At 36.4% G+C, this 27,130-nt stretch overlaps 1 pseudogene; it reads right to left on the bottom strand.

The window, feature by feature from the left end:
* Positions 1-513: 513 nt before the first annotated feature.
* LOC149141994 (helicase-like transcription factor CHR28) lies at positions 514-26,780 on the bottom strand (annotated as a pseudogene).
* Between the last annotated feature and the right edge of the window lie 350 nt (positions 26,781-27,130).

Below are 27,130 nucleotides of genomic sequence, written 5' to 3'. Positions count from 1 at the left end.
GTTTGAATGTGTTTTTGTATGGGTCAATTGGAAAATGCATATGTTTGAATTTATTTTGTCTTAGTTTGATTTGAATCTGTGGGTTTGTTGATGGGACATGGGTGATATGATCATTGTGGTATTGTCTATCGTACTAGGGATGTCAATGTTCTAGAGTGCCAACTATGACACATTATTTCAGTTTCAAGTTATGTCTACTATAAGATTATCTGCAATCTCAAGCACGTGTTCATCCAACATTAATAGTGCTAATTACTCATGGCCCAGAGTTGAATTTCTTTTGTATGGGTCTGTTGGAAAATGCCTCTCTTTGAATTCATGTTGTCTTGGCTTGATTTGGATATGTGGATTTGTCTATGGTAAATGGGTGATATGATCATTGTGGTATTGTCTATTGTAGAATGGATTTCAATGTTTTGGTGTGCAAGCTATGACATGTTATTTCAATTTCAGGTTATGGCTACTATAAGATTGTCTCCAATGTCAACTGCGTGTTCATCAACAGTAATAGTGCTAAATACGATCTTCCACACTATCTTTAACTGTAAATCGGGAAACCATTACATGATGAATTTGTATAGTTCAATGTGATCTATCAGTAGGTTGGTCTTCAGTTGTTGGATTCCACCAAAGATCAAGAAGAAGAACATAACATGCAGCAACCATGTTGAGACCAAAACTTGCAACTTTCAGGGACATTGTCATAATAGTTACCTCAGGGAGTGTCTTGAAATCATTCACAGCTTTATCCTGTGCTATTAGAGGCATAGTGTTAGGTTCCTATACCAATAGGAGTCATAATCTTGAATGACTAAGGTTAAACCTTGTAATATTGTACATACCTTTCCTTTCTACAAATGTTTTCCATATTAAAAATTAAAAAAATGTGAAGAGGGTATGTCCTAAAATAAATATCAAAGGACAAAAAGAATAAGAGAAGGTAAAAAATTGAAAATATATGAACCCCAAAAACAGAAAGAGACATTGAAAGTGTGCAAGTCTAAATGTCGTTACTATTTACTTTTATGCATAATAATGATTGTGTGCAGCTTGTTATTCATGCCAAAATCCATGGTAATCAAACTGTTTAATATTGGTTATTTCATGCTTTGAATTTTATGTTTATGGTTACAAAATAAAATTTGACCAAATAGTTTAATCTTGGAAGATCAGTAGATAGGTAGAGAGAATAAAAGGAGCTCATCAGTTTAATCTGAGCCCTTGGATGATATAAGGTTAGAAGTAGATAGTTTACTTTTCAAAATAAAAATGAATGATAAGGGTCTGCTAGTCTAAATGCACCCAAATAAATGTAGAAAAAATGTTAGGGTAAGTAAACGTGTAAGTGGAAGAAAGGTTGCTAAAGTATAAAGTTGATTGGATCAAAACATATGCATCATGCTTAGACACATATTTCAATATGTATGATCAATTAAGGAAGCACAAACAAAGGTTTGCAAGTTAATTTGATTAACTCCCCCTCATTCATTTTTCCCCTTACTAATTTCCTATCCACAAGTATGTTCTATTACTTTAAATCCTTCAAGTCAAAGAGGCTCAGAGCATTTCTATGTCTTTTGGTGGGACCGAACCCTCAGCTTAATGACTTATGGACATCGAGTGTTAGGATCCCCTTCATAAAAGTCACCCCCCTTCACTACCCTAATAAAAACCCCTTTTCCTAAGGTTAAACTTCATTTGAGTACGAAAAGTAAAGCAACTCTGTGTTAAATTATATTTCACTCAAAAAACCCACAAAAGTGTTTTATCTTAAGTATGAAATGTATGTGAATAAAATAACCAAATTTTACATTTATGCTAAGAGTAGGCTCACTCCACCCATTTCGTATTAATTTTTAACCTAATTATATAAATCCCCGATACACCTTTTCTCGTATACTAAATAAATCCCCTATATAAATATCCCAACCCTTAATTTAATTATAAACTATAGTTGACCCCCTACTTCATACCCTCGACGAAATTTGCTTAACTTACAAGTTTTCAGTAATGTTGGATTAATCTCATAATTAAACCCTATCTGATCAGATAAACTCCTCATTAACTTTGAATAAATCCCAAAACCACCGAGGATTAAAACCTTGGACCCCATCGACACCTCAACTCATTTCATCTGTGCACCTTTTTCACTCGGCTACCATCTAATCATCATCGCCCGCATCTAACAGTCCATATCCATATCGGATTGGCCTGATGCCTGACCTTTACCCATCTGATAAAGTGGTTTTGCCCCGAACCCCATATTCTACATTTCAAACGCGGAGGTAGATCGGGTGACCCCTCCGCAATACCCCTTCCTCCATAAAAGTGATGTGATGGCCTCAGAAACCGCCTCCTTGCTCAACCCGATAAACCACCTACTATTAATTGATAAAATTGCCCACCAAAAAGTGACAGATACTTAATAAAAATGCTTGAGAAGCCCTTTTTCATCTTTTTTCGCTTGAGCTCTTCGAAAACCTCTACAAACTAGAGTGACACCTACGAACCTAAAAACTACCAATTAACCCCATTTCAGTCCTCAAAGAAGCTGTGGAGACCACCTTCAAAGATCTTAGAGCCCTTCTAACCTTCTGTCGTCATCTAGAACACCAGTTTGAAGTCAATTCACCTAAACTCCAGGTATTTGTGAATGAATTACTAGACGCCCTTTCAAAATTTGAAAACGTTCACTTTTAAAGTGCTTTAACTAATTGAAAAATACTTTCAAGTTAACACCACATACCCAAGCCCTTCTCAAAGTTTACAAATTTCCTTCCAACCCTCTGATACAACCCTACACTACCAAATTCAAATCCACAAGAACTGAATTATGGCTGCCCCTATCTCCATGGATGTTAGACCTATCACTACTCCTCATTTGGACCTAGACCACCTCCCCCTAATAGACAAGGATTTTCAAATCAGAGATACCAGTGCATATGAGGTCTTGCTCAAACTTCATTGTTTGAGTAGGGACATATATTTGAACCATTCTGATGACATTGGTCTTTGGGAATCTAGTTTGCCCAAATACCAATTTCCCCAAGTACATGTTTTTTGAAAATTTTCCATATGTGCCATGCCTGTTACTCCTAGCCAGAGAGCTATAATGTCCCCTGCCCAGAAAGTCCTATTTACCATCACAGCTGAAATCAATCAATGAGATGTTACAAGTCCAACTAGGTCCAAACCTAACCCCACTCTCAATTGGATATTTGTTAGACTAGTACACCATGTTGATTCCATCAAAACTGGCCCAATTGTTTCAAACTTTCATTGTAGAAGAGCAACACATTCCCAAAGATGCCACCAGAATCATCCAATTCCTTAACAGTAAAAATAGATAGGAGCTTCAGGAATTTGAAATTGGGGATACGACTGAAACAATTTTGGAAGTAAGGAATTTCCTCTCTAAGAGGAACTTAATGTTAAACTTGGAGGACAAGTGCTAAAATATGCAGGTACTTGTTGATAGATTTATGACTAAGTTTCAGATTTTGAGAGAGAAAGGGTTACCCAGTCCCTTAGTAATAAATGAAAAGCTCGTGACATAATAGGATTACAACAACAAAATCAGAGATCTAGCAAAAGAACATTCCAGTACATCATCAGTCAATGCATTGCAAATAGGAAAAGTACTTTATCAAACATTTGAAAACTTGTTTTACCTCCAGCATGAGGTAAAACACTTGTTTATCAATAGCCTACTTTTGCCAAGTACACCGAGGCAGATGAAATATACACAAGGATGCTAAAGATCAAATTACTTGATGCTGAGACATGGGAGAAATTGACTGATTTACTGTGAGAAATATGCAGTAAAAAGGTTAGTGTATAATAAAAGTAAAATAACCAGGTGAAAAGATGAAGACAGGTCAGCAGAGCCAAAGAGTATCATTGTCAAAGTGTATTAAATGAAAGACAAAAGTAAATGAAGACTCAAATGTGAAATATCAAATAGCAAAGCAGCACAAAGGGCTAAAATCAAACCATAAAGGCCAGCAATACCAAAATAAATTCGACAACATGAAAGCAGTTCAATAGCTGTCTCTATCTTCTTGCAAGAAGATATTTTTATTTCTTAGATTAAATATCAAATTAGTTTGAGATATTTTGTAATACTTTTTGTATAAATACTTCACAATTTCAAGTATGTAGGGGTGCATTCTTAGACATTTCTATAGAATTTTGATCAAAATACTATAAATCTATTGTATCATTGACTGAACCAGCAAGCTGGATTGATGAATAAAGACAAGATATTTCACAGGATTCATGTGTTGAGCAAAGTGCAAACAAGTATTTTCTTATGTTATCATTATCTTTCTTAAAGTTTTTCCAGAATCTTTAATGTATTTCTGAATCTGAATGCTATAACTAGAACGATATCTCAGAATTTGCTTAGTTACACTTTGTTTTAACAATTATGCATATAAATGTTTTCAACTGATATCTAAGTTAAGGAATTACTAATTGCTCCTTATTTTAGGTTGTTTCTTGCTAATACAGATCAAATGATTCTTAATTTTCCTTTTCTTTTGAATACCCTCTATTCCTCATTTATATCTCGGTCTGAGAACCCTTAATTTCTCTCTCACCTTGATTAAAACCATTTCACCCCCCTGTTCCAAATACCTGCACTTTACTCTGATAGCTTGCCCTTTAAACATTCCCTTTAGTGAGTTGATCTAGTTTTGCTTCCCTTCTATTGACTCCATAGCCCGATGGTCTAAAGAAATCATTCTATCCATCTGTTTGAAGGATCCCACCATCCAATCTTGAATGCAAATAAAAAATCCCCAGAACATTTATAACTAGCCTGAAATCCAAGCAAACAAAGCTAAATCATATAGAGAGAGCCCTCTTTGAGCCTAGGTTGGCTAGAGCCTATGTCCCAATGTTGGTTTGTGGTTACCTCGGTCATTTTCTTTCTTCTAATAACTTCTAGAGAAATTTCTGAGTGATAACATAGTGGTAGCCATACTTGGGAACAACAATAACATAGTAGCGACGATACTGGGGACCAACGATAACATAGCAGTGACCATACTAGGGACTAGCGATAACATAGTGGTGACCATACTGGGAACCAGCGAATCCTTAGTCCTAATAAATCTTTAAGAAAATTCTAAATCTACATTCTGAGCCTCTTAAAGTCATTTGTTAGAAGTTATCTTGTAAAAATCTCACAAAAACAATTAAAAATATTTGAAATTCTGGCTTCTAGGAAGACTCGTTTTACTAGGGCTAATCCAGGTCCAAACCCTAACCGAGTAGTTGATAATCCCAACCTAATTTCAAGAAAATCTAAAAAAGAAGAAAGTTAGGTTAGCCAAATACCATTAGTTAAAGCTAATTCATGTCCTGATGAGTGGTTATTTTTAGAACTTCCCTTTGATGTGCCATTTGGTCTTTCATTATTCAGAACAAAATCTAAAAATGCAAATGATGAAATAGTTCTAGATCATGATTTTATTGCAGACCTTGAAGTTCAACAAGCCAACAAATCAATTGATGAATACATTCTAAAATCTCCACATTCATCCATTAATACTGCCACAACCCCTGAGCTTTCTGAACAATTGTCCATTACTTTTAGTTCACCATTATTCCCTTCAACTTAAATAATAATACCTTCTGAAGTCCATTCCTCACCACCATTTATACCTACACTCTCTCACCAACCTATCATTACTCATTCATCATCTAGTAGCCCTAGTTCTTCATCCACTACAACATCATCTCCAAGTACCTCAATCCCACATCACAACCTCTCCTAACTCACAACATTGGCAAACAGATATGCTCCTCTTGTTTTACTTGCCCAAATTCATGCCATGCCTGCAGATTATCAGATCAAGATTTTCCTGTTTGATGCTACTGGTCATCACACTGCCCAGCAGCATGTAAACAAGATGTCTGACTTTTTTGAACTACATGAAATGGATGAAGTGGGTGCCCAGATGAGACTCTTTGCCCAAACTTTGACTGGTGATGTCAAGAAGTGGTTCAAAGCCTTTCATGCCAACCATATTTTAGACCTAGCAAATTTTCAAAGGTTGTTTATTGATAGGTGGGAAAAGAAAAAGAATCCCCTACAAATCCTTTCAGAATATGAAAATATTAGAAGGGGGCCTAATGAAACTGTTCAAGGTTACTACACTAGATTCAATAATATATATAATGCAATCCTAGTTAACCTTAGACACCCACCTAACTTATCATTAATAAAGTTCCCTGATGGTTTTGACACAGATATGGCATACCAACTTAGGGAAAGAAACCCCCCAACATTAGAAGAAATGAAAATTGTAGCAATTAGTGTAGAAGCTAATTTGTTAGCTAAAAGGGCTAGAGTTAGAAATGAAAGGAGAGGAACTACAAAGGATGAAACTTTACCATCTGACATTAAAATAGATAGTTTAGCCAAAAGTATGGAGAGACTAATGGATAGAATATAAAACATAGAAAGGAAACCTTAATGGGATAACCAAAATGCACCTCCAGTTAGAAACCCAGATTTTAGAAAATACCAAAACATTGGGAAAAATGGACTAGGTCAGAACATTAGGCCTCATTTTCAAGAAAATTATGCAGATACATCCAATCTAGAAGATCCAGAACAAGATACACAAATTAACCTAATGGGAATAAATGATGAGGACATTGTTTTTCGAACCCAAGATGAGCAGGAACTGTATATGTTACAACGATTAAAATTACAGTCTAGGGAATCATTTGATTACAAATAGGGATATGATTCTTCCATGTTTGAAGTCCATAAATAGTATAACCTATGAAGAAAAAAGAATACTGATGTCCCTGACCAAACTAAGAAAACAGTACAAAATCAACCCAAGAAAATAAAAGAAGCCCCTGTTTCAAAAATCCTCCAAATTCTCCGTAGGGAAAACCCAAAACCTTCTAGCCCCACAATTATAGACATAACCTCTGATCAACCTTTTGTTAATCAACCATCCACTTCAATTCCACCTAAGGAACCAGTGGACAAAGCTCAAAACATCAGATTTGAAAATCCACATAAGGAGGTCCCCAATAAAGGAAAAGAAGACAAGCCTACTCAAATCCCTGCTCCAAAAATTCAAAACCTTTAAACAGAAAAGGTCTCTTTGCCATTCAATTTTGGAGTAGAGATAGCAAAGCTAAATATTTCAGTTCCTTTAACAGAACTAATCAGGAATGAAACTTATAAATCATAGATAACCCAGGCCTTAAACATTGTTGAAAATCAGGATTTAATCAACTTGTTTGATGACCAACCAGAACTCATATTTGGTCGAGATGTTAATGGAAAACTGTTAGAAGGAGGAGTTCCACCTTTTTACATTAGCCTTAGTATCCATGAGAAAATTCTACACAATGGAATGTTGGATTCTGGGGCCTCTCACAAATTAATGCCCAAATCAATGATGGAGAAATTAAACCTAGACATTACAATGCCTTACAAAGACTTATTCTCATTTGACTCCAGTCAGGTAAAGTGTCTAGGATTGATTAAAGACCTGTGTGTCACTTTAGTCCAATATCCTTCAAAAAGCATCCTTATGGATATTGTAGTTGTTGACATCCCACCAAAGTATGGCATGTTCTTATCCAAATCATGGGGAGCCAAACTTCAAGGATCCTTATAGCTAGATAAGTCATATGCAACAATCTCTATTTTTTGACAACCTAAGAAACTATACCGAAAAACCTTAATGAAATATATGGTAAGTAGACAGTATCGGCCTCAAAAATTTCCCATCTACTCCATACATTCACATATCGATTCTTTAATCATGTATAATGCTGATCAAACACAAGAAGAAATTTCAGATAGTACTAATACAGAACCAAAAGAAATTGTAGTTTCTACACAAAATGAAACAGACCAGACAACAAAATTATCCAATAAACAAGGTGATCAAATTGCTATAAATGATGGAAAGTTTGTTGCACTAGATAGTGTAGATATAGATCATGAGATTTTATGGCATTTAGATTTTGATGAATCAGTCAATAGATTAGGAGCAGGAGCAGGATTGTGGATATATAATTTGGAAAATAATTACTCAGAAGGCCATGCATATATATTGAATTTTAAGTGTACCAATAATATGGCCGAGTATGAAGCATTAATTTTAGGTCTTAAGTTAGTTAGGAATCTATGAGCTAAAAGAGTTTCTGTCATGGGAGACTCTGAACTAATTATAAAACAGATTGATGGTATATATATGAAAAAGGACCCTATATTAAGTTGTTATAGGGGAACTATCGTAGAAATACTTAACACTTTCCTAGAATCAATGGTTGCAGTAATTCCTATAAACATAACATACAAGCCCATAGTTTAGCAATGTTTGCCAGCACCTGCAAATTACCCTTCCAACCCAACCATTAGTACACTGTTGAAGTTAGGCATAGACCTACAATTCCAGACAATTTGAAGAATTTGCAAATATTTTCTGATGATAAAAAAATAAATAACTTTTTAATTTTAGAAGAAGAGTTTACCAATAACAATATAGATACTGATACATCAATAGATCCTGACACTAAGGATGAGATAGAAATAAATGAGATAGAAGGTGATGAAATAGATAGACTCAAGCCATATAAATTTACCAAATTAGATGTAGAGAGCTTAGAGCAAATTGAGATTGATGAAATGATCAGTAAAGAAACCAAAGTAATTAATCTCAAGGATAACTTCTTACTAAAGGGATTAACCCCTCTAGAAGATTTATTTGATTCAAATGATGTTCCTAGGAAACCTAAAATGGGACCTTCAAGTTTTGATATAGAGGAATGTAATATAGGCACCGATGAAAATCCTAAACTAATCAAACTTTCAAAATCATTACCCCCAACTGAAAAAGTGAAATACATTGAGTTGTTGAAAGAATTTCAGGATGTCTTTGCTTGGAGTTATGAGGACCTCAAATCTTATGACACCAACATCATCCAGCATACAATTCCTATGTAAGAAAATCAAAAGCATTTCAAACAAAAACTTAGAAGGATAGATCATGTCTTATTACCTGCAATTGAAAAAAAAAATCATAGGATGTATGATGCCAAAATAATTGCACCAATCAAACTTGGTGCCAACTAGAAAGAAAACTAGCGAGATTAGACTCTGTGTGGATCTAATAAACCTTACCAAAGTGTCACTAAAAGACAATTACCCTCTCCCCAAAATGGACCACATTTTACAGAGGGGAGTTGGATCAACCATAATCTCATTGTTGGATGGGTTTTTTGGTTACAATCAAATCTTGGTTCATCTAAAAGACCAACCCAAAACTGACTTCACTACTCCTTGGGGCACATTTATGTATGTGAAAATGCCTTTTGGGCTAATGAATGTGGGAGCCACTTTCCAAAGGGCTATGGATATCACCTTTGCAAAAGAAATTCATGATTTCCTTGTGATATATTTAGATGATATTATTGTATTTTCAAAATTTGACAATCAACATTTGGATCATCTAAAGCAAGATTTTATTAAATGCAGGAAATTTGGAATCTCCTTAAACCCAAAAAAATCCTTGTTTGGGTTAGAATAAGGAAATTTGTTAGGTCACATAATTTCAAAAGATGGTATAAGAATAGGCCCTACTAGAATAGAAGCCATCCTGCAAATAAAACACCCTAAGAACATTAAAGAGTTACAAGCTTTCTTAGGAAAAATTAATTTTCTTAGAAGATTTATATCTAATTAGGCAGAGTTAATTAGATCACTAAACAAAATGCTAAAAAAGGACTCCACCATAAAATGGATTTTTGAGGCTAAAAAATCCTTTGAAGACATTAAACTAGCCTTGACTAAAACACCTGTGTTAATCAGTCCTAAATTTGATAGAGTTTTCATCTTGTTTTCCTTTGCTTCTAAGCACATAATTGTTGTAGTTCTATTGCAGAAAAATGACCAGAGCTATGAACAACCCATTGATTTCTTCAACAAAGCCCTGAGAGATGCCCCCTTGAAATATAATATAATGGAAAAACAAGCCTTGGCTTTAGTCAAAGCCATTAAGGACTTTAGGGTATACATCTTATATTCTCATATAATAACCTACGTTCTAAATTCAATAGTTAAAGACATCCTAACTCAGGATGGTCTTGATGGAAAGAGGGGAAAGTGGATTGCTACTATTTTAGAGTATGATATAGAAATCAAACCTACTAAGTTAATCAAGGGCAAAGGTTTAGCCAAGTTCATGGCTAAATCAAATTTTCAGGCCTTGGATATAAACTTTATTGCAGCAATAGATAATGAAGATGAGAAGGCGACTCCACTAATCAGCCAAGCCTTTATTGAATCACCTTGGTATGCTGATATTATTTATGTTTTACTGAATTTACAAGCTCCTTCTGAATTATCTAGGACTAAAATTAGGTTTTTAAAGATGAAACCCTTGAAATTTTGTATGTTAGGCAATGCTCTATTTTGGAGAGATCATGAAGGTATTCTTCTCAATTTCTTATTAAAATAAGAACCTGAAAATGTTTTGGAAGAATTTCATGCAAGTGATTGTGGAGGACACCTTTACTGGAAGAGAACTATAGATAAAATCCGTAGAGTTGGTTTCTACTGGCCTACCTTGTTTGCTAATGTCAAAAATATGTGACCTCTTATCACAAATGTCAAATTTTTTAGGGGAAGAAAAAGATCTTACCTTTACCCCTCAAGACAATCTCTACAGAAATACCTTTTCAACAATGGGATTTAGACTTCATTGGTGAAATTCACCCACCCTCCTCTACCTAGGACAAATGGATCCTCACAGCCATAGACTACTTCACAAAATGGATAGAGTCCATACCTTCAAGGCAAGCCACAAATATTGTTATCATAACCTTCCTTGAAACCAATATTCTATCAATATTTGGATGTCCAACTAAGCTCATTACTAATAATGCAATAGTATTTAAATCCAAAAGAATGATATATTTCTACAATAAATACGATATCACCCTTGGTAATTCCACAACCTATTACCCTCAAGGTAATGGACTAGCATAATCCTCAAATAAAATCCTAGTAAACATCATCAAGAAGTTACTAGAGGACAATAAGAAAACTTGGAATAAAAAGCTAGTCAATGTCTTATGGGTAGACAGATTGACTACTAAGAAATCAATTGGTACTTCTTCCTATCAACCAGTTTATGGGATGGAAGTTGTCTTTCCATCCTCTTTTGGAGTACTAGTAATGAAGATACTTCAAGAATTGCAGGTTGAACCAAATAGTATCCAAAGAAGAATCAACCAAACTATTCATCTACAAAAAACCAAAGAAGAGGTCTATGTTAGGTCTCAAGTTGTGCATGAAAATATTAAAAATATTTTTGATAAGAGAACCAAGGCTGAAGATTTCTAAATTGGTCAGAAATTGCTTAAGTGGGATTCAAGGAGGGAAGACAAAGGCAAACATGGGAAATTTGATTTCCTATTGAAAGGTCCCTTTGTCATTTATGCTTACAGAAGAAATAATGCTTTCTCCTTAAGAGAAATTAATGGTACAGATGCAGAAGGTGGGCCAGTGAATGGTCGAATGTAAAACATTACTTTGAACCAAGTCACTAATTTTCATTTCCCATTTCTATATACTTTATTTACAAAGTCTAGTTTGGATTGGATGGTGATATTTGAAGTGAAGCCTGAAGAGAAGGCCCCGAACTTTAAAAGATTTATTGTCATAAGTATCAATAATGCAGATTCACAGAAGGATACTTGGCAAGGTAACATCAACAAAAATTCAAAGGCCACTGATATTCATTAGTTCTTGACGTATTTTTAGAAGATGACATCCCCAAGTGGAGCCACTGTTAGGTTCCTATACCAATAGGAGTCATAATTTTGAATCACTAAGGTTAAGCCTTGTAATATTGTACATAACTTTGCTTTCTGCAAATGTTTTCCATACTAAGAATTTAAAAAATGTAAAGAGGGTATGTCCTAAAAGAAATATCAAAGGACAAAAAGAATAAGAGAAGGTCAAAAAATGAAAATATATGAACCCCAAAAATAAAAAGAGACCATGAAACTGTGCAAGCCTAAATGCCACTACTATTTACTTTTATGCATAATAATGATTGTGTGCAGCTTGTTATTCATGCCACAATCCATGGTAATCAAACTGTTTAATCTTGGTTATTTCATGCTTTGAATTTTATGTTTATAGTTAGAGAATAAAATCTGACCAAACAATTTAATCTTGGCAAATCAGTAGATAGGTAGAGAAAATAAAAGGTGCTCATCAGTTTAATCTGAGCCCTTGGATGATATAAGGTTAGAAGTAGATAGTTTACTTTTCAAGATAAAAATGAATGATAAGGGTTTTCTAGTCTAAATGCACCCAAATAAATGAAGAAAAATGTTAGGGTAAGTAAACTGGTAAGTAGATGAAAGGTTATTGAAGTATAAAGTTGATTGGATCAAAACATATGCATCATTCTTAGACACATTTTAATATGTATAATCAATTATGGAAGTAAAAAAAAAGCTTTGCAAGTTAATGTGATTAACTCCCCCTCATTCATTTTTTCCCCTTACTTACTAATTTCCTATCCACAAGTATGTTCTAGTACTTTAAATCCTTTAAGTCAAAGAGGCTTAGAGCATTTCTCTAACTTTTGGTGGGATTGGACCCTCGGCTTAATGACTTATGGACATCAAATGTTAGGATACCATTCATAAAAGTCATCCCCCTTCACTACCCTAATAAAACCCATTTTCCTAAGGTTAAACTTCATTTTCCTAGGAAAATAGAAGCAACTCCATGTTAAATTCTATTTCACTCAAAAAGCCCACAAAAGTGTTTATCCTAAGTATGAAATGTACGTTAATAAAATGCGTTAATTTTACATTTCTACTAAGGGTAGGCTCACTCCGCTCATTTCATATTAATTTTTAACTTAATTATCTAAATCCTCGATATACCTTTTCCCGTATATTAAATAAATCCCCTATATAAATATCCCAACCCTTAGTTTAATTATAAACTATAGTTGACCCCCTACTTCATACCCCCGACGAAATTTGATTAACTTACCAGTTTTCGTTAATGTTGGGTTAGTCTCGTCATTAAACCCCGCCCGATCAACTAAACTCCTCATTAACTTTGAATAAATCCCAAAACCACTGAGGATTAAAACCCTGGGCCCCCTCGACACCTCAGTTGATTTCATCCATGCACCTTTTTCACCCGACTACCGTCCGATCATCATCGCTCACATCTAATGGTCCATATCCATATCATATTCGCTCGATGCCTGACCTTTACTTTTCTGATAAAGTAGTTTTGCCCCAAACCCCATATGCTACATGTCAAACATGGAGGTAGATTAGGTGACCCCTGTGAAATACCACTTCCTCCATAAAAAGCGGTGTGATGGCCTCGAAAACCGCCTCCCCGCTCAACCTGATAAACAACCTACTATTCATTCATAAAATTGCTTGCCAAAACGTGACTATTACTTAATAAAAAGGCTAAGAAGCCCTTTTTCATATTTTTTCACTCGAGCTCTTTGAAAACCTATACAAACCAGAGCGACAACTGTAAACTTGAAAACTACCAATTAACCCCATTTTAGTCCTCAAAGAAGCTGCAGAGACCACCTTGAAAGCTCTCAGAGCCCTTTCAACTTTTCGTTGTCATCCAGAACACTAGTTTGAAGTCAATTCACCTAAACTATAGGTATTTGTGAATGAATTAGCAGACGCCCTTTCAAAATTTGAAAACGTTCACTCTTAAAGTGCTTTAATTAAATGAAAAATACTTTCAAGTTAACACCAGATACCCAAGCCCTTCTCAAAGTTTCCAAGTTGCTTTCCAACCGTCTGATACAACCCTACACTACCAAATTCAAATCCATAAGAACTAAATTATGGTTGCCTCTATCTCCATGGATGTCATACCTATCACTACTCCTCATTTAGACCTAGACCACCTCCCCCTGGTAGACAAGGATTTTCAAATCAGAGATACCAGTGCATATAAGGTCCAGATGAAACTTCATTGTTTGAGTAGGGATAGATATCTGAACCATTCTTATGACATTGGTCTTTGGGAATCCAATTTTCCCAAATACCAATTTCCCCAAGTACATGTTTTTCTAGAAATTGTCCATATGTTCCATCCTTGTTACATTCCCCGCCAGCGAGATATAATGTCCCCTGACCATAAAGTCTTGTTTACCATCATAGCTCAATCAATCAATGAGATGTCACAAGTCCAACCAGGTCCAAACCTAACCCCACTCTCAATTGAAGATTTGTTAGACCAATACACCATGTTGAGTCCATCAAAATTGGCCGAATTGTTTCAAACTTTCATTGTAGAAGAGAAACACATTCCCAAAGATGCCACCAGAATCATCCAATTCCTTAATAGTAAAAATATATATTAGCTTTAGGAATTGGAAATTGAGGACAAAACTGAAACAATTTTGGATGTAAAGAAGGCCCTCTCTAAGAGGAACTTAATGCTAAACATGGAGGACAAGTGCCAGAATATGCATGTAGCTGTTGATAGATTTATGGATAAGTTTTAGATTTTGGGAGAGAAAGGGTTACCCAGTCCCTTAGTAATAAATGAAAAGCTCATGACAAAGTAGGATTACAACAACAAAATCAGAGAGCTAACAAAAGAACAGGCTATTACATCATCAATTAAGGCATTGCCAACAGGAAAAGTACTTTATCAGACATTTGAAAACTTGTTTTACCTCCAGCATGAGGTAAAACACCTGTTTATCAATAAGCCTACTTTTTCCAAGTACACCGAGGCAGATGAAATATATAAAAGGATGTTGAAGATCCAATTACTTGATGCTGAGATACGGGAGAAATTTACTGATTTACTGTGAGATATATGCAGTAAAAATGTTAGTGTACAATAAAAGTAAAATAGTCAGGTGAAAAGATGAATACATGTCAGTAGAGTCAAAGAGTTTCTGTGTCAAAGTGTATCAGATGAAAGCCAAAAGTAAATTAAGATTCCAACATGAAAGATTCAACAAGAAAGTAGCACAAAGGGCTAAAATCAAACCATAAAGGCCAGTAGTACCAAAATAAATGGGACAGCATGAAAGTAGTTCAATAGCTATCTCTATCATCTTGCAAGAAGATATTTTTATTTCCTAGATTAAATCTCAAATTAGTTTGAGACATTTTGTAATATTTTTTTATAAATATTTCACAATTCCAAGTAGGTAGGGGTGGATTCTTAGACATTTCTATAGAATTTTCATCAGAATATTGTAAGGCTATTGTATCATTGACTGAGCCAACAAGTTGGATTGATGAATAAAGACAAAATATTTCATAGGATTCATGTGTTGAGTGAAGTGCAGACAAGTATTTTCTTAGGTTATCGTTATCTTTCTTGAATTTTTTCTAGAATCTTTAATGTATTTCTGAATCTGAATGCTATAACCGGAACAATATCTCAGAATTTGTTTTATTACACTATGTTTTAACAATTATGCATATAAATGTTTTCAACTGATATCTAAGTTCAAGAATTCTTAATTGCTCCTTAGTTTAGGTTGTTTCTTTCTAATCCAGATCAAAGGATTCTTAATTTCCATTTGCTTTCGATTACCCTCTATTCCTCGTTTATATCTTAGTCTGAGAACCGTTAATTTCTCTCTCACCCTGACTAAAACCATTTCACCCCCCTGTTCCAAAGACCTGCACTTTACTCTGCTAGCTTACCCTTTGAACATTCCCTTTAATGAGTTGATCCAATTCTACTGCCCTTTCGTTGAATCCATAGCTCAATGGTTTAAAGACATCATTCTTTCCATCTGTTTCAAGGATCCCACCATCCAATCTTGAATGCAAATAAAAAACCCCCAGAACATTCATAACTAGCCTAAAATCCAAGAAAACAAAGCTAAATCATATAGAGAAGGCCCTCTCTGAGCCTAGGTTGGCTAGAGCCTATGCTCCAAAGTTGGTTTGTGGTTACCTCTTTCACTTTCTTTCTTCTAATAACTTCTAGAGAAATTTCTGAGTGATAACACATAGTTCCATCCAACCTTCTATATTGTATGCATGATTTTTTTAATGGAACCTCAAGCAAATCCAACATACTTGTCCACTTGGAGAAACTATGGCTTTCTCCTATGTCTCTATAATATGCTTCTTTAGACTTGGATTTTCATGTTGATTACTATTACCACTATCAGACGTTTTAGCTAAATCTTTATTGATATTATTGACATAACTATTGCTAGAGTCACTTGTACGTAACTTTAGGAGGGCTTGGAGAGTTTCTATCGTGGCTTTGATCTTTGAAGAATGAAAGTATGGAATATCATATTTCAAATCCAATTCACTGACCCCTTCTAAACTTGCAGAGATCTAATCATTGACAGTATCATCAAAAGTGAAATGCTTTAAGGTAGTCAGAGAAAACACATAATCATCATTTAGATGGCTTTTGCAGCCTTGAGTAGGGAAAATGCTATTGTCTGACTGAGTAAGGTGATCTAATATGCACTGATTGCAAAATACATGACCACAGATGGTGACAACAACTTCTTCAGGGGCATCATTACAGAGGCCACAAAGAGCCAATGAACCTTCCAAACGATTTATCAAATCAATCTATTTTTCCCTGGGTAGCTTCGTTACTGCTTCTACAGAACATCTCCAAGTAGAAATGGATAAGCAACTTTTAACAAAAAGAGGATGATCACATGCTTGATGAAGACGTAACAACATTAATAATATATTTACATCTATGTTCTTTTTCATAGTTGCTGCAGAAACATAGACCTTGAATTGAGCTTCCACCAATAGAAAAACCTGAGCCTCTATGTATCGATGTTATCTACTACCCTAAAACAATAAATACCCACAACTCTCTCTCTCAGCGAGACATATAAGCCTCTGCGTGGTGATTTTATCTACCACTGTGAAACATCAAATACCCACAACTCTCTCCTAGCAATATATTTATTTATTGACACGTCCAAAACGAGCGAGTCGGGCTTATCAGAGTTGACCTAGGTTTTAACCAAAACCACCTATTGACCCCAGACCTTGAATTGATCTTGTGAATGATATTTAGACAAGTGGTAGAAATCACATTCTCCCACTGAGAATTCAACCTTCTGCAAGGTAATTGTTTTAGGAGGTAATGTAATAATAGGTGCCCCATAAATGGTAGTACCTTTTGTTGGAAATAATACTGAGAGGGGGGGTGAATCAGTATTATCAGATTAATCAACCTTTTTAAATGCTCAGAAACATATACGCTACTTCAGTTAAGTGAACCAGCGTGTACACGCTACTGTGACGAAGTAAAACAGCGTATAAGAAGAAAACTCACAATTTAGTTAGCTTATTCTTCAATTAAGTGCATCAGGACATTATTCACCACATTAACAGTAAACATGTGCAGTATAACAGAACAGATAAAAAGCCACACACATGAACACCAAGATATAAGGTGGAAACCCAATGTGGGTGAAAACCACCTGCTGCAAGTTGTCTCTATCTTTCTTTAATATGAAACTTCAGTTTACAATCTTTTGTACTGGTGCAGCCTTATACCAGTACGCAGGCTACAACCTGCAGAAGGCTACAACCTTCTCTCGTTCTCCAAACTTCCTTGGAAGGGAGCTCCAACCCCCTTTGCTCTTGTACTAGCCAAGATACTAGTACGTAGGTGCTGACCTACAATCTTCCTTCTTTCAGATATCACTTTTCATACATTTTCAGACTTGGATATTCCTGAAGCACAACATTACAATCTGAAGACCACAAATCATTCAATTTCCACAACAGATCATTGAAGCATAAAACAACCAAACTTTGAATCACTGAACCACTGAACCCTGTCAATCACCAGTTACCAGAACACAGAGCAGACTACAGAACTCTGCAATAACAGTCAGACCTCACTGTAAACCCAAAATCAAACTTCAAAAGATATACGCTACTTCAATGAGCAAAACCCGCGTATACACGCGCTTTTACCGAAGCCAACCTGCGTACAGATCTAAAAATAAACTTTCTCAATTTGCAGCTGTACCAGACATTAGTTAGATCCAAAACGTAACATTGCGACGATATGCAGATCTAGAAATACGCATAATCAACCATATCATGATAGTGCATTTCAAACCATTAGATCCCGATCTATCCTTAGATCTAGTCTTCCATCAACCGATGTGATCTCTCCTTGGCTTAGATCAAGCAACCCAGAACCTGCATATCAGATCTCTTTCTCTCTTAGATATTCAAGCCTTGTCGAAAGATAATTTTGCCTAATGATCTTCTTCTCCTTATATAGTCTTAGGCCTAGCTCAATACCAAGAGCCAAAACCATAGTAACACAATACCATCAACTTCAAAACTAGGGATCGACACGCCCGTCGAGACACAATGGTCCGAAATCATAGGCACAACTTCCAAGGACTAACCACCATGGACCAAAGGAACCTTTCCACATACACGCGCTTTTTATGAATCGAACTGGCGTGTACACGCGACTTGGGCTTAACAAAACGGCGTGTATGAGCTTCCTTGGCATGTTGTACTGAGATCTGTCTTCTGATTAAGTTGCCATCACCTGTACCAACCTCTGAGCACCTGTACCATCCTCTGAGTGAGTTGCCATCAAGGACAACACTTGAATCATAATGCCAACAATCTCCCCCTTTGGACTTGATGGCAACCATCACACCAAGTCACTCTCCCCCTTTGACATCAAGGGCAAAGGGCTGTGCTCCCCCTGAGGACATGCTGATATCTCTGTTTGGCTGTGCTGACTTGTGCTCCCCCTGACCGAAGGCCAGATCTACAAAAGATGTTCTTCAACAAGAACCAAGACTTATACACCATAAGGGACCTTCCTATCACCAAAAGACTCAATACATACATCCATACTCCCTACCAAGAGGGGACATAACAGAAACAACCAATTATATTACAGCATTCATCCCAGGCATAGTGGGGAAACCAACAAAGGCCGTTACATGACCTTGATACCATAAAAGAGATATGACAAGAGAGATACATGACATAGAGACAACAGATCTAGACCAAGACTTAGGAAAGGCACCAGCAGCATCTGATAAACATCTTGTTAGATCAGCAACCAGAATTTCTTTCTGAGCTCCTTCTCCTGAAACCAACAACCAAAACATCTGAATGCCAACAATGCTTTATGAGACTTTTAAGCTGCTCCCCCTGAACCTGTGCCTGTTGCACTCCCTGAAACTGTGCCTGAAGAATTCTGACATTCCCATTGCTGTTCAGAACTTCAGAGTTTTCCCTTGCTGTTCAGAACTTCATATACGCGGTTTATCCTGTATAAAACAGCGTATGTACGCGGATATTCTTTCTGCAACAAGCGTCCAGCATACACGCGACTTTCCCATCATGAATCTGCGTATATACGCGTATATCCCTTCCGTAACCTGCGTATACCAACTTTTTGTAGAACAAACAAACTTCAACAACAGGATGAAGCATCAACTACTCCCAGCTTTTGTCTGAGATATTCAAAAGTTTCCCTGGGCAGTGGCTTTGTGAGAATATCGGCAACTTGCTCCTTAGAAGGAACATACTCCATCTTGACCTTCTGCTCAAGCACTTGTTCCCGAAGAAAATGGTACTTGATTGGTATGTGCTTGGTCTTTGAGTGCATGACTGGATTCTTTGAAATGCTGATTGCACTTGTATTATCACATAAGATAGAGACAGGTGGAGTGCAAGTGATTTGAAAGTCCTGCAAGGTCTGCATCATCCAAAGAAGTTGTGTGCAACAAGATGCTGCAGCCACATATTCTGCTTCAGCTGTAGATAAGGCAATCGAACTTTGTTTCTTGCTGAACCAAGATACTAATCTGGAACCCATGAAGAAAGCACCTCCACTTGTGCTTTTCCTATCATCCACACTTCCAGCCCAATCTGCATCTGTGTAAGCATGAAGAGTGAGATCTGTATTTCTAGGATACCATAAGCCATAGTTTTGGGTCCCTTGAAGATATTTGAAGATTCTTTTGACTGCCTGAAGATGAGTTTCCTTTGGGTTGGCTTGAAATCTTCCAACCATTCCTACTGCATGTGTAATATCTGGTCGAGTACCTGTCAAATAAAGCAAACTCCCAATCATGGATCTATAAGTGGGTTGGTGGACTGCTGCTGATTCATCATTTGCACTGAGGCTGCATCCTGTAACCATGGGTGTACATACTGGCTTTGACTCTTCCATGCCATACTTCTTCAAGATCTGCTTGAGGTATTTGGTTTGAGACAAGAAGATACCTCCTTCATTTTGTTGGATTTGCAATCCAAGAAAATATGTCAATTCTCCAAGAAGTGACATTTCGAATTCTTTCTGCATAACCAAGGCAAAATTTTGACTCATAGTCTCTTCATTGCTGCCAAAAATAATATCATCTACATAAACAACAAGAATTAGCAATTTGTTATTTTCAACTTTTATATAGAGATTGCTATCTGCTGATCCTTTTGAAAAGCCTTGTTGGTGAAGATATTTGTCCAACCGATAGTACCAAGCCCTTGGAGCTTGTTTGAGCCCATAGAGTGCCTTTTTCAATCTGCATACAAGGTTTGGATCATTTCCAAGAATGAACCCATCTGGCTGCTCAATATATACTTCTTCTTCTAAGTCTCCATTCAGGAAGGCTGATTTCACGTCCATTTGAAATACCTTGAAGTTTTGAAAGCTTGAGAGAGCAAGGAACATTCGGATGGCCTCTAGTCTTGCCACAGGAGCAAAGGTCTCTTCAAAATCTATTCCTTCTTGCTGTGCATACCCTTTACAAACAAGTCTGGCCTTGTTTCTAATTACTTCTCCATTTTCATTTAACTTATTCTTGAAGACCCATTTTGTTCCTATTACATTCTTATCTTTTGGTCTAGGAACTAATTCCCAAGTGTTGTTCCTTTCGATTTGCTCAAGTTCTTCATCCATTGCTTTGACCCAACATTCATCTTTGCATGCTTCTTTCACATTTTGTGGTTCAATGGAGGAGAGTAGAGCCAAGTAGCTTGAAGCTTCTGCAAGTGTCCTTCTTGTTTGTACTCCTGCTTCTTTCTGCCCCACAATCTGAGTTTCTGGATGATTCTTTTGGACATATCTGGATGGAGTCTTCTCTTCTATTCTTGTCTGCTCCTCTGGTTCTTCTTGAGATTCTTCTTCTTCTTGAGGTTCTTCTTCTTCATCATTTCGCCTTTGAGAGTAACCTTCATCTTCTTCAATGTCTTCATGATGAACTTGCCTAGGAATATATCCTTTCTCATCAACCACTATATCAATACTGTCAACAATTCTGCCAAGTCTTTTATTGTAGCACTTGTATGCTTTGCTATGTGGAGAATAACCAAGAAGAATGCCCTCATCTGCTCTAGGTTCAAGTTTGCCAAGTTGCTCATCAGTATTCTTAATATAACATTTGCTCCCAAAGATTTTGAAATGCTTCACGGAAGGAGTTTTACCACTCCAAAGCTCATGAGGTGTTTGAGTGCTGTTTACTCGGACATTTGTTTTGTTAAGAATGATAACAGCAGCATGTGCAGCTTCACCCCAGAAGGTTGCAGGAGTACCTGATTCATCGAGCATAGCACGAGCCATTTGTTGGATAGTTCTGTTCATTCTTTCCACAACCCCATTTTGCTGAGGAGTTCTAGCTGTAGAGAATTCTCTTCTTATCCCATGTTCATCGCAGAAATCGAAAAATTCATTTGATGTGAACTCCCCACCTCTGTCAGATCTGAGGCACTTAATTTTGTGTCCTGATTCATTTTCAGCCAATGCTTTGAAGGATTTGAATTTTTCGAATGCTTCATCTTTGTGCTTCATAAGCCCTAACCAAACAAACCTTGAGAAATCATCAATGAATAATATCAGATATTCTTCTCCTCGAGGTGTCCTTTTCCTAAATGGACCACATACATCTGTATGGACTAGCTCAAGAGGCAAGCTAGCTGATCCTTCCTTTTCTGGAAAGTTAGTTCTGGTTTGCTTTCCAAACTGACAAGATTTGCATATAGTGTTGTCTGGAATTTTGATATCTGGAAGATCGCGAACTGCCTGATATTTGCATGCTTTTCTTATTTGTGAGAAGCTTAGATGTCCCAACCTTCGATGCCATAACCAGTGCTCTTCATCCTTGCTAAGATAGCATTGTTGTTGTCCTTCTTCAAATATGTACAGATTATTTGGAGTTCTTTTGCCTTTGAGAACTGTTTTACCTGTATCAAGATCACGAACAAGACATCCATTCGATCTGAAAATAACCTCGGTTTTTTGATCACACATCTGACTGACACTAAGAAGATTATGCTTCAATCCATCAACATACAAAACATTTCCAGCTTTGACCTTTTCTTTCAAAGGAGCAATACCTTTTCCTTTTATAGTTGCAGGAGTATCATTTCCAAAAGAAACTTTCTTTCCCTTTTCTAAAGTAGAATAAGATTCAAGTTTTTCTTTATCACCTGTCATATGTTTCGAACATCCACTGTCAATGTACCATAGATTTTCCTGTCCTTCTGCATAAAACGCTATCCCACATCTTTCTGTCTGAGGTTCTTTTATTCTCCATTTTTTGGTGCTCGTGGCTTGTTCCTTTTTCTCCTGAAACCTGCTCCTGCATTCAGATTCTTTATGACCAAAATTATTGCAAATAGAACATTCAACTTCATTTTCAAGAACCGAAAAGTTGTTATAGGTCCTCTTTGTAATCCCTGTCATACTTCTTTGTTTTTGAGCTTCCCTAGTCATGATTGTTTTATATGCAACACATTGAGCTGCTTTGTGACCAAAGTTATGGCAAGAAAAGCATTGTCCATTGAAGAAGCTTCTGCGGTTATTGAATCTACCAGCCAACTGATTGTAATTTCTATTTTCATCTATTCTTGTGCCAAACTGAGAAGATTTTACCTGTGGTTGGTTGTAGCTTTTGTTCACCCTTAAGAAGGATTGTCCCTGATAGTTTCTGTTTGTAATTCGTCCCTGCTTTACCTGATTATCTTCATTGTTCTTCTGCTCATTTCTTCTTGCTGCATCAAGATAACTCTTTGAGGTGGATGCTTGAGAGGGTTCTCCATTATAGCCCAAACCTGTCTTGTTTAGAGGAGACCGCTGCACATTGATAATCTCATCCAAAGTTTCAGATCCTTTGACAAACTTAAGATTAATAGCTTTTGTTTTCTCAATTTCTTTTCTGAGACCAACAATTTCACCTTCTAGTTTTTCAAGATGTTTTTCCTTTTCATCAATTTGAAATTGCAAAGTATCAATGATCACACTCTTTTCTTCTATGCATCTCTTGAGTCTAGTAATTTCATTATAGAGATTATCCACATCTACAGCATCCTCATAATCATCATCTTCAAATGCCATTAATAGCTTATATTTATTACCTTGTTCATCTTCATCACTGTTTGATAAGCCATCACTATCTTCATGGGTGTAGTAGCTTTTCTTATTTGCACTTTGTTTCTTATTCCATCTAGCAGGTTCTTTTCCTTTATCCTTATTAGGACATTTTGCAGCATAATGACCTACTCTTCCACAAGCAAAGCATTTGAAAGGTAGCTTACCTCTGAACCTTCCAGCACCCCTTTGAAGATTTCTGACAAAATTTGATTCTTCTTCCTCTTCTTCTGGAACATGGCTTGCTTCATAGTAATCTTCTTTTCTTGATGCCTTAAAAGCAGCTTCCCTTCTGTCTGATGGACCTCCCTTTCTCATTTCATAAGCAGTTAGAATTCCATGTAGCTGAGACATAGTGAGAACTTTGAGATTTTCCTTTTCTTCTATTGCAGATACTTTGGATTCAAACTTGGGGGATAATGATCTTAGAATCTTTTGAACTACTATAGTCTCTTTTATTTCTTCACCCAAATTTTTCATACAATTAACAATCTCATCTACCCGAAGAAAATAATTAGCCACACTTTCATCATTATACATCTTGAGGGTCTCATATTGAATCCTGAGAGTTTGAAGTTTAGCTTGCTTTACCTGTTCATCTCCTTCATAGCTAGTGATCATTTTGTCCCATATCTCTTTTGCTGATTTGAAGTGCATAACCTTCATGAATTCTGTTTGAGATATACTTCCTAATAGAGTACTGACTGCTTTTGCATTTGTTTCATATGCCTTTTTCTCAGCTGGATCTGTAGGAGTAGCTGAAGGAAAAGCATAGCCTGTTTCTACAATGTCCCAAACTTCTGTACCAAGAGATTGAAGATATGCAGTAACTCTTACCTTCCAATAATTGAAATTTGTTCCATCAAAAACCGGTGGCCTGATTGATGCTTCTTTCTCGTAATTGCTCATGATGAATGATCTTCCTTCAAGCGATCAAGCTTCTCTGAAGGACCTGCTCTGATACCAATTGTTGGAAATAATACTGAGAGGGGGGGTGAATCAGTATTATCAGATTAATCAACCTTTTTAAATGCTCAGAAACATATACGCTACTTCAGTTAAGTGAACCAGCGTGTACACGCTACTGTGACGAAGTAAAACAGCGTATAAGAAGAAAACTCACAATTTAGTTAGCTTATTCTTCAATTAAGTGCATCAGGACATTATTCACCACATTAACAGTAAACATGTGCAGTATAACAGAACAGATAAAAAGCCACACACATGAACACCAAGATATAAGGTGGAAACCCAATGTGGGTGAAAACCACCTGCTGCAAGTTGTCTCTATCTTTCTTTAATATGAAACTTCAGTTTACAATCTTTTGTACTGGTGCAGCCTTATACCAGTACGCAGGCTACAACCTGCAGAAGGCTACAACCTTCTCTCGTTCTCCAAACTTCCTTGGAAGGGAGCTCCAACCCCCTTTGCTCTTGTACTAGCCAAGATACTAGTACGTAGGTGCTGACCTACAATCTTCCTTCTTTCAGATATCACTTTTCATACATTTTCAGACTTGGATATTCCTGAAGCACAACATTACAATCTGAAGACCACAAATCATTCAATTTCCACAACAGATCATTGAAGCATAAAACAACCAAACTTTGAATCACTGAACCACTGAACCCTGTCAATCACCAGTTACCAGAACACAGAGCAGACTACAGAACTCTGCAATAACAGTCAGACCTCACTGTAAACCCAAAATCAAACTTCAAAAGATATACGCTACTTCAATGAGCAAAACCCGCGTATACACGCGCTTTTACCGAAGCCAACCTGCGTACAGATCTAAAAATAAACTTTCTCAATTTGCAGCTGTACCAGACATTAGTTAGATCCAAAACGTAACATTGTGACGATATGCAGATCTAGAAATACGCATAATCAACCATATCATGATAGTGCATTTCAAACCATTAGATCCCGATCTATCCTTAGATCTAGTCTTCCATCAACCGATGTGATCTCTCCTTGGCTTAGATCAAGCAACCCAGAACCTGCATATCAGATCTCTTTCTCTCTTAGATATTCAAGCCTTGTCGAAAGATAATTTTGCCTAATGATCTTCTTCTCCTTATATAGTCTTAGGCCTAGCTCAATACCAAGAGCCAAAACCATAGTAACACAATACCATCAACTTCAAAACTAGGGATCGACACGCCTGTCGAGACACAATGGTCCGAAATCATAGGCACAACTTCCAAGGACTAACCACCATGGACCAAAGGAACCTTTCCACATACACGCGCTTTTTATGAATCGAACTGGCGTGTACACGCGACTTGGGCTTAACAAAATGGCGTGTATGAGCTTCCTTGGCATGCTGTACTGAGATCTGTCTTCTGATTAAGTTGCCATCACCTGTACCAACCTCTGAGCACCTGTACCATCCTCTGAGTGAGTTGCCATCAAGGACAACACTTGAATCATAATGCCAACACCTTTTGTGCACTAGAGCATTACTATCTTTAGGACAAATTGGAGCTTCTGGTATCCTAAAATTGGATTTCTGGAAATCAGAAACTTTATTTTGGAAATGAAATAATTATAAACAACATATGGATCATATTTAAGAAACCTAAAGTAGATGAAAATATCATCAATAGAATTTTGGATTGGTGTCCCAAAGAGACACCACCTTTGTTTAGTCGGTAAACCCCAACATGCTCTAGCAACTTGGGTCCTATGATTCTTAATACTTTGAGCTTCATCTAGAACCACCCTAAACCAACCCACTCTTGCAAGAGGGGGAGGAATAGGTTCACTTGAGGAGCCATTTTCTCCCTTTCTACTCTTTGTCTTCCTAATAGTCTTTGAGGTCTTATTTTTATTTTTAAGAATAAAAGAGTCGATTAGACCAAAATCATTAGGATTTCTTTCAACTTCTTCATAATCATCTCCAAGATCCTGTTTTGGAACCTCCATGGAACAAGTAGTCAAAACAATTTAATGCTTTTCCAGCTCATTAGGGCCATTTTCCTATTTCTTCCATGATATACCACAGCAAACAAATTTCCTTTTTTGATAACCTTGTCACAAATTTCTTGTGCCCATTTCTTAAGAACACTTGTTGGACACACAACCAAAGTACCGGTGGATGGTCGACCTTTCTTCATAGAAAATGTGTTTTCTTTCCCCTTAATGTATTCCTCCAAAGAAATATCATTTGCATCATTATTTGATGTCTTTATTTGAAAACATGTTGATACTACATCGTCTTTATCTATATTTAGTGACAGATGTTTCAACCTTTACTTGATTTGAATCTTCCTGAAGAGATCTGTTAGGAGGAGTCTCCTTCAAAATTAAAGAAATCATTGAGACAGTCTCTGACATCTGTGAAATTTTAGAAAATTAAAGCACCACAACATTTTGTTTCCATAGTGACATGTGAAATTTCAAAAGATAATAACAAGTGCCACCAATAGAAATTTTAGGCAAAGGCATTGAGTTAAACAATATTGAACTGCCCACTTTAGAACTCAATTGAAAAGTTTCCCTAGATTTATTTTTGATAGAAGAATGTGAACTTGAATCTTCAGCTATTACTGATTGGATTTCTACAACCTCATCTTCCAAATTAGCATCCATGTTGTTAACACCACAATCCTTTGTTTCAATAATTTGTCTTCCAACAGTCCACATGATAGGTTTTTTTGTCTTATGTTCCTTTTCCATGGCATTGA

This window comes from Pinus tabuliformis, chromosome X (genome assembly GCF_031772625.1).
Source record: "Pinus tabuliformis cultivar Carrire ecotype Pingquan chromosome X, CPIR1, whole genome shotgun sequence".
Lineage (NCBI taxonomy): Eukaryota > Viridiplantae > Streptophyta > Pinopsida > Pinales > Pinaceae > Pinus > Pinus tabuliformis.
This window is presented reverse-complemented; position numbering and strand designations above follow the sequence as displayed.